Genomic DNA, 14,954 nt, shown 5'->3' on the forward strand with positions numbered 1-14,954 from the left:
GAACCAGGGTTTCTTAGCCTGGGAAGAGCTCAAGAAATGAACACATTTTGTGGGAATCGGTGGCCGGCGTTTCCCATAAATGCACCGAGAGCGCAGGAGCTCACGGGCTCCGAGGCTCAGCTTCAGGCCGCTGTCATGAGTGGAGGCCTGGAGGTCCCACAGGGCGGCGCCGCTTGCAGTGCGCAGTGCTTGTTTTATTTACTTCATTTAGTAATGAGAGTTTTATACAGCGCCAACAAGACCCGGAAGAGTCAGGGGTTGTGCAGGGTGCAGCCTGTAAACAAACAAGGAGCAGCTAAGAGGCGGTGGGGTTTGTGGAAACCCCGCACTCCAGAGCGGGCGACGGTAACATGCGTCCGGCTCTCAGTGGGTTCAAGATGGCTCTGGTGGGCCACAGCTGTTCTCTGTGTATAGTCAGCGCAGGCGGGTCAGTAAGTGTCTTTCGAGCAGTGGTGCTTTCACGAGCTTCTTGAAACCGGTCAGGAGCGGTTTGTGCATATTTCTGGTGTAAGAGACTGAGAGTTCCATATCCTCTGTGCGCTAAGAGTGAAGGAGTACTACTAGTGAAGGTGCGCGCTAACAGTGAAGGTGCGCTACTAGTGAAAGTGCGCTACTAGTGAAGGTGCACACTACCAGTGAAGGTGCACAACCAGTGAAGGAGAATTACCAGTGAAGGTGTGCGACCAGTGAAGCTGCGCTACTAGTGAAGGTGCGCACTACCAGTGAAGGTGCACCACCAGTGAAGGAGTATTACCAGTGAAGGAGCGCTACCAGTGTAGGTGCGCTACTAGTGAAGGTGCGCGACAAGTGAAGGTGCACTACTAGTGAAAGTGCGCTACTAGTGAAGGTGCGCACTACCAGTGAAGGTGCACCACCAGTGAAGGAGTATTACCAGTGAAGGAGCGCTACCAGTGTAGGTGCGCTACTAGTGAAGGTGCGCGACAAGTGAAGGTGCACTACTAGTGTAAGTGCGCTACTAGTGAAGGTGCGCTACCAGTGAAGGTGCGCGACCAGTGAAGGTGCGCTACTAGTGAAGGTGCGCACTACCAGTGAAGGTGCACCACCAGTGAAGGAGTATTACCAGTGAAGGAGCGCTACCAGTGTAGGTGCGCTACTATTGAAGGTGCGCTACTAGTGAAGGTGCGCGACAAGTGAAGGTGCACTACTAGTGTAAGTGCGCTACTAGTGAAGGTGTGCTACCAGTGAAGGTGCGCGACCAGTGAAGCTGCGCTTCTAGTGAAGGTGCGCACTACCAGTGAAGGTGCGCTACTAGTGAAAGTGCACTACTAGTGAAGGTGCCCACTACTAATGAAGGTGCACCACCAGTGAAGGAGTATTACCAGTGAAGGAGCGCTACCAGTGTAGGTGCGCTACTAGTGAAGGTGCGCGACAAGTGAAGGTGCACTACTAGTGTAAGTGCGCTACTAGTGAAGGTGCGCTACCAGTGAAGGTGCGCGACCAGTGAAGGTGCGCTACTAGTGAAGGCGCGCACTACCAGTGAAGGTGCACCACCAGTGAAGGAGTATTACCAGTGAAGGAGCGCTACCAGTGTACGTGCGCTACTATTGAAGGTGCGCTACTAGTGAAGGTGCGCGACAAGTGAAGGTGCACTACTAGTGTAAGTGCGCTACTAGTGAAGGTGCGCTACCAGTGAAGGTGCGCGACCAGTGAAGGTGCGCTACTAGTGAAGGTGCGCACTACCAGTGAAGGTGCACCACCAGTGAAGGAGTATTACCAGTGAAGGAGCGCTACCAGTGTAGGTGCGCTACTATTGAAGGTGCGCTACTTGTGAAGGTGCGCGACAAGTGAAGGTGCACTACTACTGAAGGTGCGCTGCTAGTGAAAGTGCACTACTAGTGAAGGTGAAGTACCAGTGAAGGTGTGCGACCAGAGAAGGTGCGCTACTAGTGAAAGTGCACTACTAGTGAAGGTGCGCGACCAGTGAAGGTGCGCTACCAGTGAAGGTGAGCAACAGAGTGAAGGTGTGCAACCAGTGAAACTGCGCTACTAGTGAAGGTGCGCGCTACCAGTGAAGGTGCGCAACTAGTGAAGGAGCGCTAATAGTGAAGGTGCGCTACCAGTGAAGGTGTGCTACTAGTGAAGGTGCGCTACCAGTGAAGTTGCGCTACCAGTGAAGGTGCACGCAAACAGTGAAAGTGTGCAACTAGTGAAGGTGCGTGCTACCAGTGAAGGTGTGCGACCATGGAAGGAGTATTACCAGTGAAGGAGTGCTACTAGTGAAGGTGCGCGCTACCAGTGAAGGTGGGCGACCATGGAAGGAGTGCTACCAGTGAAGGTGCGCTACTAGTGGAGGTGTGCTACCAGTGAAGGTGCGCTACCAGTGAAGGTGTGCTACTAGTGAAGAGGCGCTACTAGTGAAAGTGCACTACTAGTGAAGGTGTGCGACCAGTGAAGGTGTGCGACCAGTGAAGGTGCGCTACCAGTGAAGGTAGGCTACCAGTGAAGGTGTGCTACCAATGAAGGTGTGCTACCAGTGAAGGTGCACGCAAACAGTGAAAGTGTGCAACTAGTGCAGGTGCACACTACCTGTGAAGGTGCGCTACTAGTGAAAGCGCACTACTACTGAAAGTGTGTTACCAGTAAAAGTGCGCTACTAGTGAAGGAGCGCTATTAGTGAAGGAGAGCTACCAGTGAAGGTGCGCTACCAGTGAAGGTGCGCTACTAGTGAAAGTGCGCTACTAGTGAAATGTGCACACTACCAGTGAAGGTGCCCGACCATTGAAGGTGTTCTACCAGTGAAGGTGCGCTACTAGTGAATGTGTGCTACAAGTGAAGGAGTGCTACCAGTGAAAGAGCCCTACCAGTGAAGGAGCGCTACCAGTGAAAGGGCGCTACCAGTGAAGGTGTGCTACTAGTGAAAGTGCGCTACTAGTAAACATGCGCTACCAGTGAAAGTGCTACAATTGAAGGTGCACTACTAGAGAAGGCGCGCTACCAGTGAAGGTGCGCTACTGGTGTTGGAGTACTACCAGTGATGGTGCGCTACTATTGAAAGTGCGCCAACCAGTGAAAGTGCGCTACTAGTTAAGGTGTGCGCTACCAGTGAAGGTGCGCGACCATTGAAGGTGTTCTACCAGTGAAGGTGCGCTACTAGTGAACATGTGCTACAAGTGAAGGAGTGCTACCAGTGAAAGAGTCCTACCAGTGAAGGAGTGCTACCAGTGAAGGAGCGCTACGAGTGAAGGTGCTCTACTAGTGAAAGTGCGCTACTAGTGAACGTGCGCTACCAGTGAAAGTGCGCTACAAGTGAAGATGCTCTACTGGTGAAGGAGCACTACCAGTGAAGGTGCGCTACTGGTGCTGGAGTACTACCACTGATGGTGCGCTACCAGTGAAGGTGCGCTACTAGTGAAGGTGAGCGCAACCAGTGAAAGTGTGCTACTAGTGAAGGAGCGCACTACCAGTGAAGGTGTGCGACCATGGAAGGAGTATTACCAGTGAAGGTGCGCGACCAGTGAAGGTGCGCTACTAGTGAAGGTGCGCTACTAGTGAAGGTGCGCTACTAGTGAAGGTGTGCTACCAGTGAAGGTGTGCTACCAGTGAAGGTGTGCTACTAGTGAAGGTGCGCTACTAGTGAAAGTGCACTACTAGTGAAGGTGGGCGACCAGTGAAGGTGCGCTACCAGTGAAGGTGGGCTACCAGTGAAGGTGTTCTACCAATGAAGGTGCGCTACCAGTGAAGGTGCGCGCAAACAGTGAAAGTGTGCAACTAGTGAAGGTGCACGCTACCAGTGAAGGTGCGCTACTAGTGAAAGCGCGCTACTACTGAAAGTGTGTGTGGGGCCCGGCCTCGTGGCGTGGTCCTCCATGACCATTAGCATCCCAACCCAACCCATACACCACCCCTGATCCCTGGTTATAGCCGCCCGGCCTCCCCACCCCGTAGCCACGAAGACCCCCGGCCACCCTGTCCCGATGGCCAGCCCGGGGCCCCAGCGAAACCTAGACCCTAAACGCGCCATGCCCGGCCGAGGGAGACGGAACCCCCCAAGCAAGACAGGGAGGAGTAGTCTCTGTCACACCTCTGACCTCCTCTCAATAGAGGGTTTCGATCGCCCTCCGGGCCCCCAGGGAGCTGGCTCCCCGCATGCTGGGTGTCTGGAGTTCCTCCCGGCCCAACTTGAAAGGATCAAAGAGCCGAGCGGCAGGAAATCCCAACACACCGCCCCCAGACGCCAAGACCCCTCTCTGTGAGAACGCCGGACTTCAAAGAGAAGAAGGCGTATAACAGGGGGTGCTGAGGGGACAGGGGAGAGAAGACCTGGAACTAAGAGAGCCCTGCTGACCTGGTTGCGGCTCGACGAAACTGGAAAGAAGGACGCTACCTGATCCTTGGAAACCATCTGAGCCCTGCTGACGTCGTCGCGGCTCCCGAGAATACTAAGAACACCGGAGCCCTGCTGAGAGACTCGCGGCTCCCCCCGACCCTAAGACCATCGGAGCACGGCTGAGAGACTCGCTGCTCCCACTAAATCTAAGACCGACTAAGCCTGCCGAGTGACTCGCGGCTCCCCGAAGCCCACCCGAACGACAGTTCCTTCCCGCCGGAGCCCTGCGGACGGGGTCGCGGCTCGAGAATACACTGGTCCGGCTGGACCCGAGACTGTACCGTGTCCCCCGGCTCGAGGATTGAGAGCTGTGCGAAGGATACTCGGCATTGACTCTGAACCTAGAACTGTCCCGCTACCCCAACCCCCCTGTCAAGGAATTACCACGCTTGTTGTATTGACCAAAGACTACCTTGCGGATCATAAAGATCCAAAGCATCTTAGATAAAGATCTCCGTCTACTGAAACCTACTGTGTGGTGTCCCTTTGTCAAGTAGTACAAGCTCAGCGCGTGCAATGCTAAAGTACGAGACCCCTTCCTGAAAGGGCCTCCCCGCCGGTGCTCGGCCTGATTCTGGGAGAGGTGGGTCACGGGGTGGTCAGGAACGTGTTCTGTAACCCCCCCTGAGATCGCCCCTTCCAACATTTGGAGGCAGTGGTGGGATCCAAGCCGACACCTAGAGATCGTACAGTAAACGGCTGACGCACTACCGAACAAAGATGGAAGAAGGAACCGCCATGAGTACCACAGGAACCAGCACGAGTTCTACGTTCCGAGAGGACCGGTTGGAAGAGTATACGCACCGAGAATTAAAACAGTTTTGCAAAGACCTTAGAATCGCTACCACCGGATTAAGCACAAAAGAAGATTTCCAGAAAGCATTGAAAGCCTGGATAGAGTCCGGAGCTTCCCCGTCCCAAACCGAAGGAGACGCTCGAGAGGGGAACTGCCGAACGAACTCCGAAGCACCCCGGTGAGGAGCAACGCCCCAGAGGGGGGCCTATCCCCGAAGAAACTAGCGGACCGGGAAAGGAACCGCAGCCACGAACTAGAACTGGCCAAGCTTAAGATAGAGGGAGAGCTAAAATTGGCCGAAAAAAAGTTAGCTGTAGAACAGTTACGCCTACAAGGGGAACTTGAGGAAAAGAAACGCCAGCGAGAACACGAAGAAAGAAAACTTCAACTGGAACACGAGCGCAGCCTAAAAGAGATCGAACTCAAAGCCAAGAATAAGGAGTCCAGCCCCTCGGGAATCAAGAGACCTCTCCCCCAATGGAACCAAAGGTACACATCCCCAAGGATGTGGTGAAAGAGTATTACAAAAACGACGACATCCAGCAATGGTTCAAGGCCTATGAGGTCGCCATGACCTCCCACCGAGTTCCACAGAAGGATTGGGGGGCTGGCTTGTGGGGCCGGTTCCTTAGTGAGGGGAGAGACACCCTGCCGGACCTGCCTTCCACCGTGCTAAATTCCTATAGCCACATGAAAGAGGCCTTATTAGCGAGATATGGACTCACCCCTGAGATGTACCGTTAACGGTTCCGAGACTGCAAAAAGATACCCGGTACTACGTGGGTGGAGTACGTAAACTTTTACAGCAGAGCCTTGGACGGGTGGATCAAGGGCAGCAAGGTCTCCACCTTTGAGGAGCTGTTCGACCTAATCGCTTGGGAACATTTGTCCGCCAATTGCTTTGTAGAGTTACGCCAGCACCTCCTCGACAGCAAGCTCACAGATCCTCGGAAACTGGCTGTTGAAGCTGACCGCTGGGTGAACACCCGGGCCCCCCGGGGCCCCGTAGGAGACTACGGCCACCACAGTCAGGGACCTCCCCGCCAGAGGGGTGGGGGGAACCAGGGAAGACAGAGGAAATTCCAGGCAGGCCCGCAGCATGGTCCCCCCAGAAACCAACCCCCGCATTTTCCAGCACCACCTCCTGCCAACACGGGGCCCCCGGGGAGACAGGGACCCCGAGTCAAGATCACCTGTTACCGATGCCAACAGACTGGTCACTACGCCAGTGACCCCAAATGTCCCATGTACCAACGGGCCGCAGCGACCACTCCCCCAGCCCGACAGATGGCCACCATGGCCATAGGGGAGGAGATGGAGGACACCGAGGAGTGGGAGCCGGCAGCCATGGCCCTGGTCTCCCTAGGAGACCGAGAAATGGTTCCCAGAACTCCCTTACCCGCCAACACCAAGAAATACCGACAGCAGGTGACGGTCAACGGGCACCGAGTCGAGGCCCTCCGCGACACCGGGGCGAGTGTCACAGCGGTCCACTGCCACCTGGTCGCCGAAGACCAGATACTACCCGACGTCTTCTGTCCGGTTATATCCTCGGACAATTCCGAGAGCCTCTGCAGGATGGCCCTTGTACCCTTCGAATGGGGGGGAGTAACCGGTAATTTGAGAGTGTTAGAAAAGGTAGACGGACCGGGAGGGTCGGCCGGGGTCAGGAGGAGAGGTCTCCGGGGAGAGCCGTCTCCAGAGATCGTACAGACAAGTAACTTCCCCCCCACAGACAGATATCACACACGGATAAGGTTCAGTGATCTTTATCGACACTTATTTAAGGTACGGTAAAAGGGTACAAGGAGGTCTGGACTCAGGGGTCCCCTCGATTAGAGTCTCGTAAGGTAGGGAAGGGGGTAGCGGGACAGTCTATTTACCAATCAGGTAATTCGGATGAGATGGTGATGAGCTCACAATCCTCGAGCTTGGTGGTTAGGTGGTATGGGCCGCGGCAGCGCCAGCAGGTCCCGGTGCGGATGGTCGATACAACGGGCCGCGGCAGCGCCAGCAGGTCCCAGGAAGATGAAGGCTGCAGAGGGCCGCGGCAGCGCCAGCAGGTCCCGGGGAGGATGGTCGTTACAACGGGCCGCGGCAGCGCCAGCAGGTCCCAGGAAGATGAAGGTTGCAGAGGGCCGCGGCAGCGCCAGCAGGTCCCGGTGAGGATGGTCGGTACAACGGGCCGCGGCAGCGCCAGCAGGTCCCAGGAAGATGAAGGTTGCAGAAGGCCGCGGCAGCGCCAGCAGGCAGGACGATGGTTCACAAGAGCGGGCTACGGCAGCGCCAGTAGACCGTCAGGGTTGAGTTCACTCGGTGTCTCTCGACTCCAGGATACAACTGCCTTCCTGCTCCGGAGCTGTCTTAGTTATAGGGCTGGTGCCCTTTGATGTCCGGACCCTCGCACTTGGAGGTCGGAGGGTCCGGGATGAAGGTGTCCAGACACCCAGCAGGGGGTGGAGCCAGCGCCTGGGGGCTGCTGGAGGCGATCGGCACCTGGCGGGGGAAGAGCTCTTGACGCTTCGTTCTCCCATTGACCTGCCAAGTGGTCCGCTCACCTCCTGGGTGGATGGTGGTGCCGGGATGTCGGGGCCGGCCAGGCCCGGGGTTAGGGTCGAGGTGAGGCCACGCGGCCGCGTGGTGCAGGGCCCAAGATGGCGGCTTGACCTGGCCGGGGAAGCCGGTGGGGCTGGACCCCGTGATGAGTAGGGGTCCGAGGGCAGAGGGTCCGTCGGGAGACGGAGTACAGGGGCTTGTCACGGGGGTATACTGGGTGGGCCGGAGCTCGGGCCCTGTCGTGCGGGGGGGGAGCCAGCCCTCTGTGTGGCCTGTCCAACATGCGTCCCCCCCAGCTGAAGGCGGGGAGAGTCACCCATCTCCTTGGGGACTCTCTTCGTCGAGGCGGAAAAAGCGGGACAGGCCGTCCGCGTTGGCGTGGTCTTGGCCTGGCCGGTGCTCCACAGTGAAGTCCATTCCCTGCAGGGAAATGGACCAGCGCAAGAGTTTTGGGTTCTCCCCCCGCATCTGCATCAGCCATTGCAGGGGTCGATGGTCGGTTTGTACCCGGAAGTGGGTACCGAAGAGATAGGGCCGGAGCTTTTTGAGGGCCCACACTACTGCAAATGCCTCCCTCTCGATTGTGCTCCAACGCTGTTCTCGGGCCAGGAGACGTCGACTGATGAAGGCCACCGGCTGGTCATGGCCTTCGGGGTTCAGCTGAGAGAGGACGGCCCCGATGCCGTGGTCGGAGGCGTCGGTCTGTACTACAAATTCCCGACTGTAATCGGGGGCCTGGAGCACCGGGGCGGTGCACAGGGCGGCCTTCAGCTCTTCGAAGGCCGCTTGACAATCAGGAGTCCAGTGGACCCGCTTCGGTTGATTCTTGGATGTGAGTCCCGTGAGGGGCCCCACGATGCTGCCGTAGTCCTTCACGAACCGCCGGTAGTAGCCGGTGAGCCCTAAGAAGGCTCGGACCTCGGTCTGGGTGACGGGGGGCTGCCAGGACTGGATGGCAGCAATCTTAAGTTGTAGTGGGGCCACCAGCCCGCTTCCCACTTGGTGCCCCAGGTAGGTCACAGACCCTTGGCCAATTTGGCACTTGCCGGCTTTAATGGTGAGGCCGGCCCGCTGGAGGGCTTGGAGGACCTCTTGGAGGTGACGGAGGTGGTCGGACCAGTGGCGGCTGTATACAGCGATATCGTCCAGGTAGGCAGCGCTGAATTCTTCGAGCCCTGCCAAGACCTGGTTCACAAGACGTTGGAATGTGGCGGGGGCATTCTTCATGCCAAAGGGCATGACCTTAAATTGATAGTGGCCATCGGGGGTGGAGAAGGCTGACCGTTCTTGAGCCCTGGGTGTGAGGCCGATCTGCCAGTAGCCCGCCGTCAGGTCGAAGATACTAAGGTAGCGGGCGGCCCCCAGCCGGTCGATCAGCTCGTCTGCTCGGGGGATGGGATGAGCGTCGGTCCGGGTGACAGCGTTCAAGCCCCGGTAGTCGACGCAGAATCTCAGTTCAGGGGCGGTGCCGGGGGCAGCGGCCTTGGGAACTAATACAACCGGACTGGCCCAGGGACTGTCCGAGGGCTCGATGACCCCGATCGTGAGCATCTTGGCCACTTCCTCCTGTATGCAGGTCCGTACCCGATCTGGTACGCGGTAGGCCCGGTGCCGGACAGGGGGACTGTCCCCGGTGTCTACGTCGTGCAAACACCAAGGGGTGACCCCGGGGGTGAGTGAGAACAGGGCAGCGAACTGCAGCAGGAGGTCCCGGCAGTCCTGGCGTTGCTCCGAAGTGAGGGCGTCGGAGAGTCGGACCCCATCCACGGAGCCGTCCTTCTCCTGAGTCTTTAAGAGATCCGGGAGGGGCTCGGAGTCTTCTTCTGTACCACTGTCGGTCGCCATCAGGAGGCTTAGTTCTGAGCGCACAAAGTGTGGTTTGAGCCGGTTGGTGTGGAGGACCCGCAGGGGGTTCCGGGTGGACCCCATGTCGATGAGGTAAGTGACGGGGCTTTTACGCTCGACCACTTTGAAGGGCCCCGTCCACTTGTCTTGCAGGGCACATGGTTCGGTGGGGGACATCACCCATACTTGCTGCCCAGGCTCGCACTCAACGGAGGAGGCATTGTGATCATACCACCTTTTCATGTCCTCCTGACTGGCCTCGAGGTTCGCCTTGGCCATCTCCCTGAAGCGCCGGGTCTGGTTTCGTAGGGCCAGGAGGTATTTGAAGACGTCTGGAGGGGTCGTTAGGGGGGCCAACTCCCAACCCTCCTTCACGAGGCTGAGGGGCCCTCGCACAGGGTGTCCGTATAGGAGTTCAAAGGGGCTAAAGCCGAGGGACTTCTGGGGTACTTCTCGGTAGGCGAAGAGGAGGCACGGGAGCAGTACATCCCACTGGCGACGGAGAGGCTCTTCCAATCCCCCAATCATCCCTTTGAGAGTGCGGTTGAACCGCTCCACTAGTCCGTTTCCTTGGGGGTGATAGGGGGTCGTGAATCTGTATGTGACCCCGCATTGTTGCCAGAGGGACTTCATGTACTTCGATATGAAGTTCGTACCTCGGTCGCTGACGACTTCTCGGGGGAAGCCTACCCGGGAGAAGATCCCCATCAGGGCCCGGCCAACCACTGGAGCGGTCACGGTCCGTAGGGGCACCGCCTCGGGATAGCGGGTGGCATGGTCCACTAGTACCAAGATGAACCTGTGTCCTTGTGCCGTGCGAGGGTCCAGCGGCCCCACAATGTCTATCCCCACCCTCTCGAACGGGGTGGTGACCACCGGGAAGGGTTGTAGAGGAGCCTTAAGCTTCCGGCCACTCTTCCCGCTTGCTTGGCATGTGGGGCACGATCGGCAGTGGTTCAGGACGTCATTCCTCATTTTTGGCCAGAAAAAGTGGGTCACCAGTCGACTGTACGTTTTATCTTGGCCCAGGTGCCCAGCCAGGGGGACATCGTGGGCTAGGTTGAGTAGAAAGTCTCGGAAACGGAGCGGTACCACCAGAACTCGACTGGCCCCCAGCTCGGCGATTCTTTGCTCGCTGTAGAGCAGGTCGTTATCCCAGTAGACCCAGTGGGTTCCGGTGGTGTCCCCGGCGGCTTGGGTGCTGGCTTGTTGGCGAAGCCCCTCGAGGGAGGGACAGGTCTTTTGCTCCTGGCGGAACTGTTCTTGGGTGGGCCCCCCTTCTTGCCGCCACTGAGCCAGATCCGGAAGGTCCTGGGGTTGCGCGTTTTCTTCGGGGGCCGGGTCTGGGAGGTCGGCCTCGCCGTTGTCCTCTACGGGGGCAACCGGGGGCGGAGGTGCCGGCCATTCGGTTTCTTCTGATCGGGGGGCGGCCCGGCCGGCCATGGATCGGGTGGTTATGCAGGCCCAGTCCGGGAGGCCCAGCATCCCCAAGTGCTCTCTTCTCTCGACGGTGGCCCACGGGGAACTCTCGAGGTCATTCCCCAGGAGGCAGTCCACGGGGGCATCGTCCCGGACCGTCACTTTCAGTAGGCCGGAGACCCCTCCCCATTCAAACGGGACGCAGGCCATCTTGCACATGCTTTCAGAGTTATCTGCCGAGCGGACGGGGCAGAGAATGTTCGGCAAGATCTGCTCGGGCTTCACCAGGTGACAGCGGACGGCCGTCACGCTGGCGCCGGTGTCGCGCAAGGCCTCAGCTCTCTGTCCATTAATGGTCACCCACTGACCGTATTTCCTGGTGTTGGCGGGTAGGGGAGCCCGCGGAACCATGTCTCTTCCCCCTAAGCATGCCAGGACCATGGCGGCCGGTTCCCACCCTTGCTGGTCCGGCTCACACTCCTCGGGGCCCTCCAACGACTGCTCCTCCCCCAGGGCAGCGGCAGCTACCTGGCGGGGTTTGGGCGTTTGGTTCAGCGGGCAGTTCGGATCGTTGGCGTAGTGGCCTAGTCGCTGGCATCTGTGGCACGTGACGTTGGCTCGGTACCCAGGCCGCAACGGGGGGTTGCCCCGGCCGGTCGGCGGCGGGGTGCTGGCCACGGTTGTTGCTGGCAAGGCGTCTCTCCCCCGCCCCTGGCCTCCTCCTCCTCCCCGAGGACGGTGCTGGCCTTGGTTGCTTCTGTTCTGGTCGTGTGGCCCTTTCCGGCCCACTCGGGTGCTCTCCCACCGGTCAGCTTCGGCGGCGAGCTGCCGGGGGTCAGTCAGCTTACTGTCGAGTAGATGCTGCCGGAGCTCGACGAAGCAGTTGTTTGACAGGTGTTCCCATACCATGAGGTTGAAGAGCTGTTCGTAGGTGGTGACCTGACTTCCCTTGATCCAACCCTCGAAGGCCCGGCTGAAATAGTTCACGTATTCCACCCAAGTGGTACCTGGGATCCGGGTGCAATCCCTGAACCTCTGGCGGTACATCTCGGGCGTGAGGCCGTAGCGGGTGAGGAGGGCAGCCTTCATGTGGTCGTAGGACGACATTTGGTGATCGGGGAGCTGCAGCAGGGCATCGCGACCCTCGTTGATAAATCTCCCCCAAAGTCCGGCTCCCCAATCACTCCGGTCGATCCGGTGGGAGGTCATTGCGAACTCATAGGCCTTAAACCATTGTTGTATGTCGTCTTCTCGGACATACTCGCGGACCACATCCTTGGGGATGTGAACTTTTTTCTCAGTTGGTCCCGGGGTGTGTGGTCTTTCAGGCACCCCCAAGTCCTTATGCTGTTTGCGCAGTTCTATCTCTGCCAATTGGCGCTCGTGCTCGAGCGTTATCTTTTTCTCTTCCAGCTCTCTCTGTCTCTGTTTTTCTTCTCGCTCTTCTCGAATCCGCATCTGCTCGAGGTTGAGTTTCTGTTCAGCTAACTTGAGCTCCCCATCCATCTTGAGTCGTGCCATCTCTAATTCGTGCAGTCTGACTCTGTCTCTTTCTCGTATCTCCTCCGGTGATCGGCCCGTTCCCCGTTCCTCGGGAGTCGTGGCGTTCCCCTCTGGTGTGACGCTGTTTTGGTCGGAGGGTCTTGCGACCCCCGTTTCTGTCCACGACTCAAGGGCGTGCTTTAGGTCATCCTTGGTACTCAGGCCAGTGGTAGCAATGCCAAGTTCTATGCAAAATTGTCTCAGTTCGCGGTGGTTGTACTCCTCTAGTTTCTCCATTTGGAACTTCTCGGTGGAGCTGCTATCTTTGGTCGACATCGTGCTTTGTCGTGGGGTGAGCTACTCTCTGTACGATTACGCGTTGATTCGGATCGCGCCGCTGGCCACCAATGTTAGAAAAGGTAGACGGACCGGGAGGGTCGGCCGGGGTCAGGAGGAGAGGTCTCCGGGGAGAGCCGTCTCCAGAGATCGTACAGACAAGTAACTTCCCCCCCACAGACAGATATCACACACGGATAAGGTTCAGTGATCTTTATCGACACTTATTTAAGGTACGGTAAAAGGGTACAAGGAGGTCTGGACTCAGGGGTCCCCTCGATTAGAGTCTCGTAAGGTAGGGAAGGGGGTAGCGGGACAGTCTATTTACCAATCAGGTAATTCGGATGAGATGGTGATGAGCTCACAATCCTCGAGCTTGGTGGTTAGGTGGTATGGGCCGCGGCAGCGCCAGCAGGTCCCGGTGCGGATGGTCGATACAACGGGCCGCGGCAGCGCCAGCAGGTCCCAGGAAGATGAAGGCTGCAGAGGGCCGCGGCAGCGCCAGCAGGTCCCGGGGAGGATGGTCGTTACAACGGGCCGCGGCAGCGCCAGCAGGTCCCAGGAAGATGAAGGTTGCAGAGGGCCGCGGCAGCGCCAGCAGGTCCCGGTGAGGATGGTCGGTACAACGGGCCGCGGCAGCGCCAGCAGGTCCCAGGAAGATGAAGGTTGCAGAAGGCCGCGGCAGCGCCAGCAGGCAGGACGATGGTTCACAAGAGCGGGCTACGGCAGCGCCAGTAGACCGTCAGGGTTGAGTTCACTCGGTGTCTCTCGACTCCAGGATACAACTGCCTTCCTGCTCCGGAGCTGTCTTAGTTATAGGGCTGGTGCCCTTTGATGTCCGGACCCTCGCACTTGGAGGTCGGAGGGTCCGGGATGAAGGTGTCCAGACACCCAGCAGGGGGTGGAGCCAGCGCCTGGGGGCTGCTGGAGGCGATCGGCACCTGGCGGGGGAAGAGCTCTTGACGCTTCGTTCTCCCATTGACCTGCCAAGTGGTCCGCTCACCTCCTGGGTGGATGGTGGTGCCGGGATGTCGGGGCCGGCCAGGCCCGGGGTTAGGGTCGAGGTGAGGCCACGCGGCCGCGTGGTGCAGGGCCCAAGATGGCGGCTTGACCTGGCCGGGGAAGCCGGTGGGGCTGGACCCCGTGATGAGTAGGGGTCCGAGGGCAGAGGGTCCGTCGGGAGACGGAGTACAGGGGCTTGTCACGGGGGTATACTGGGTGGGCCGGAGCTCGGGCCCTGTCGTGCGGGGGGGGAGCCAGCCCTCTGTGTGGCCTGTCCAACAGAGAGTGGCCGTCCGAACCTCCCAGCCAGTGGACTGCCTCCTGGGCAACGATCTCGAGAGCTCCCTGTGGGGACAGGTGGAACGAAGGGCCCACCTAGGAATGATGGGCCTACCCGAATGGGTGTGCGCCACCACGCGCTCCATGTCAGCCCGATCGCCTCCCCTCGAGGGAGGTGAAGCCCCAACCCTGAACCCAGTCACCATCCCCGAGGGACGGGACAGGCTGCCCGAGCCCGATGACCTTCCCCCGGAAGGGGAACCCGTCCCCGACAACGGACCATTATATCGGAACCCCGAGCAAATGACGGAGCTAGGTGACCTGCCCGAGTTGGCGCAATGGCGCTTCGAGGGGGGCCCCTCCCGGGAGGAGTTCTGCAGAGAACAAGCCGCCTGCCCTTCCCTCATCGGACTCCGGCAGCAGGCCGAAGCCCAGGCGGCGGGCGACAGGTCCGGAACCCATTGGGTGTATTGGGAAAACGACCTCCTGTACAGTGAGCAGAAATCTGCCGAGCTAGGATCGGCCCGGGTACTGGTGGTACCCCTGCGCTTCCGAGACTTCCTCCTGGGCCTACCCCACGATGTGCCCCTGGCGGGACACTTGGGCCAAGACAAAACCTATCATGGCTTAGTCACCCACTCTATTGGCCTAAGATGTGAGCTAATGTCGAGGCCCACTGTAAGTCATGTCCCACGTGCTAGGCCAGCGGAAAAAGTGGCGGAAAGCGCAAGGCGCCATTACAACCCTTCCCCGTTGTTAGTACCCCCTTCAAGCGGGTGGGGATAGACATCGTGGGACCTCTGGATCCATGGACCGCCCAGGGCCACCGGTTCATCCTCGTACTGGTGGACTATGCCACCCGCTACCCCGAGGCCATCCCCCTCCGAACCG

Source organism: Triturus cristatus, chromosome 6, assembly GCF_964204655.1.
Source record: "Triturus cristatus chromosome 6, aTriCri1.1, whole genome shotgun sequence".
NCBI classification, from domain to species: Eukaryota; Metazoa; Chordata; class Amphibia; order Caudata; family Salamandridae; genus Triturus; species Triturus cristatus.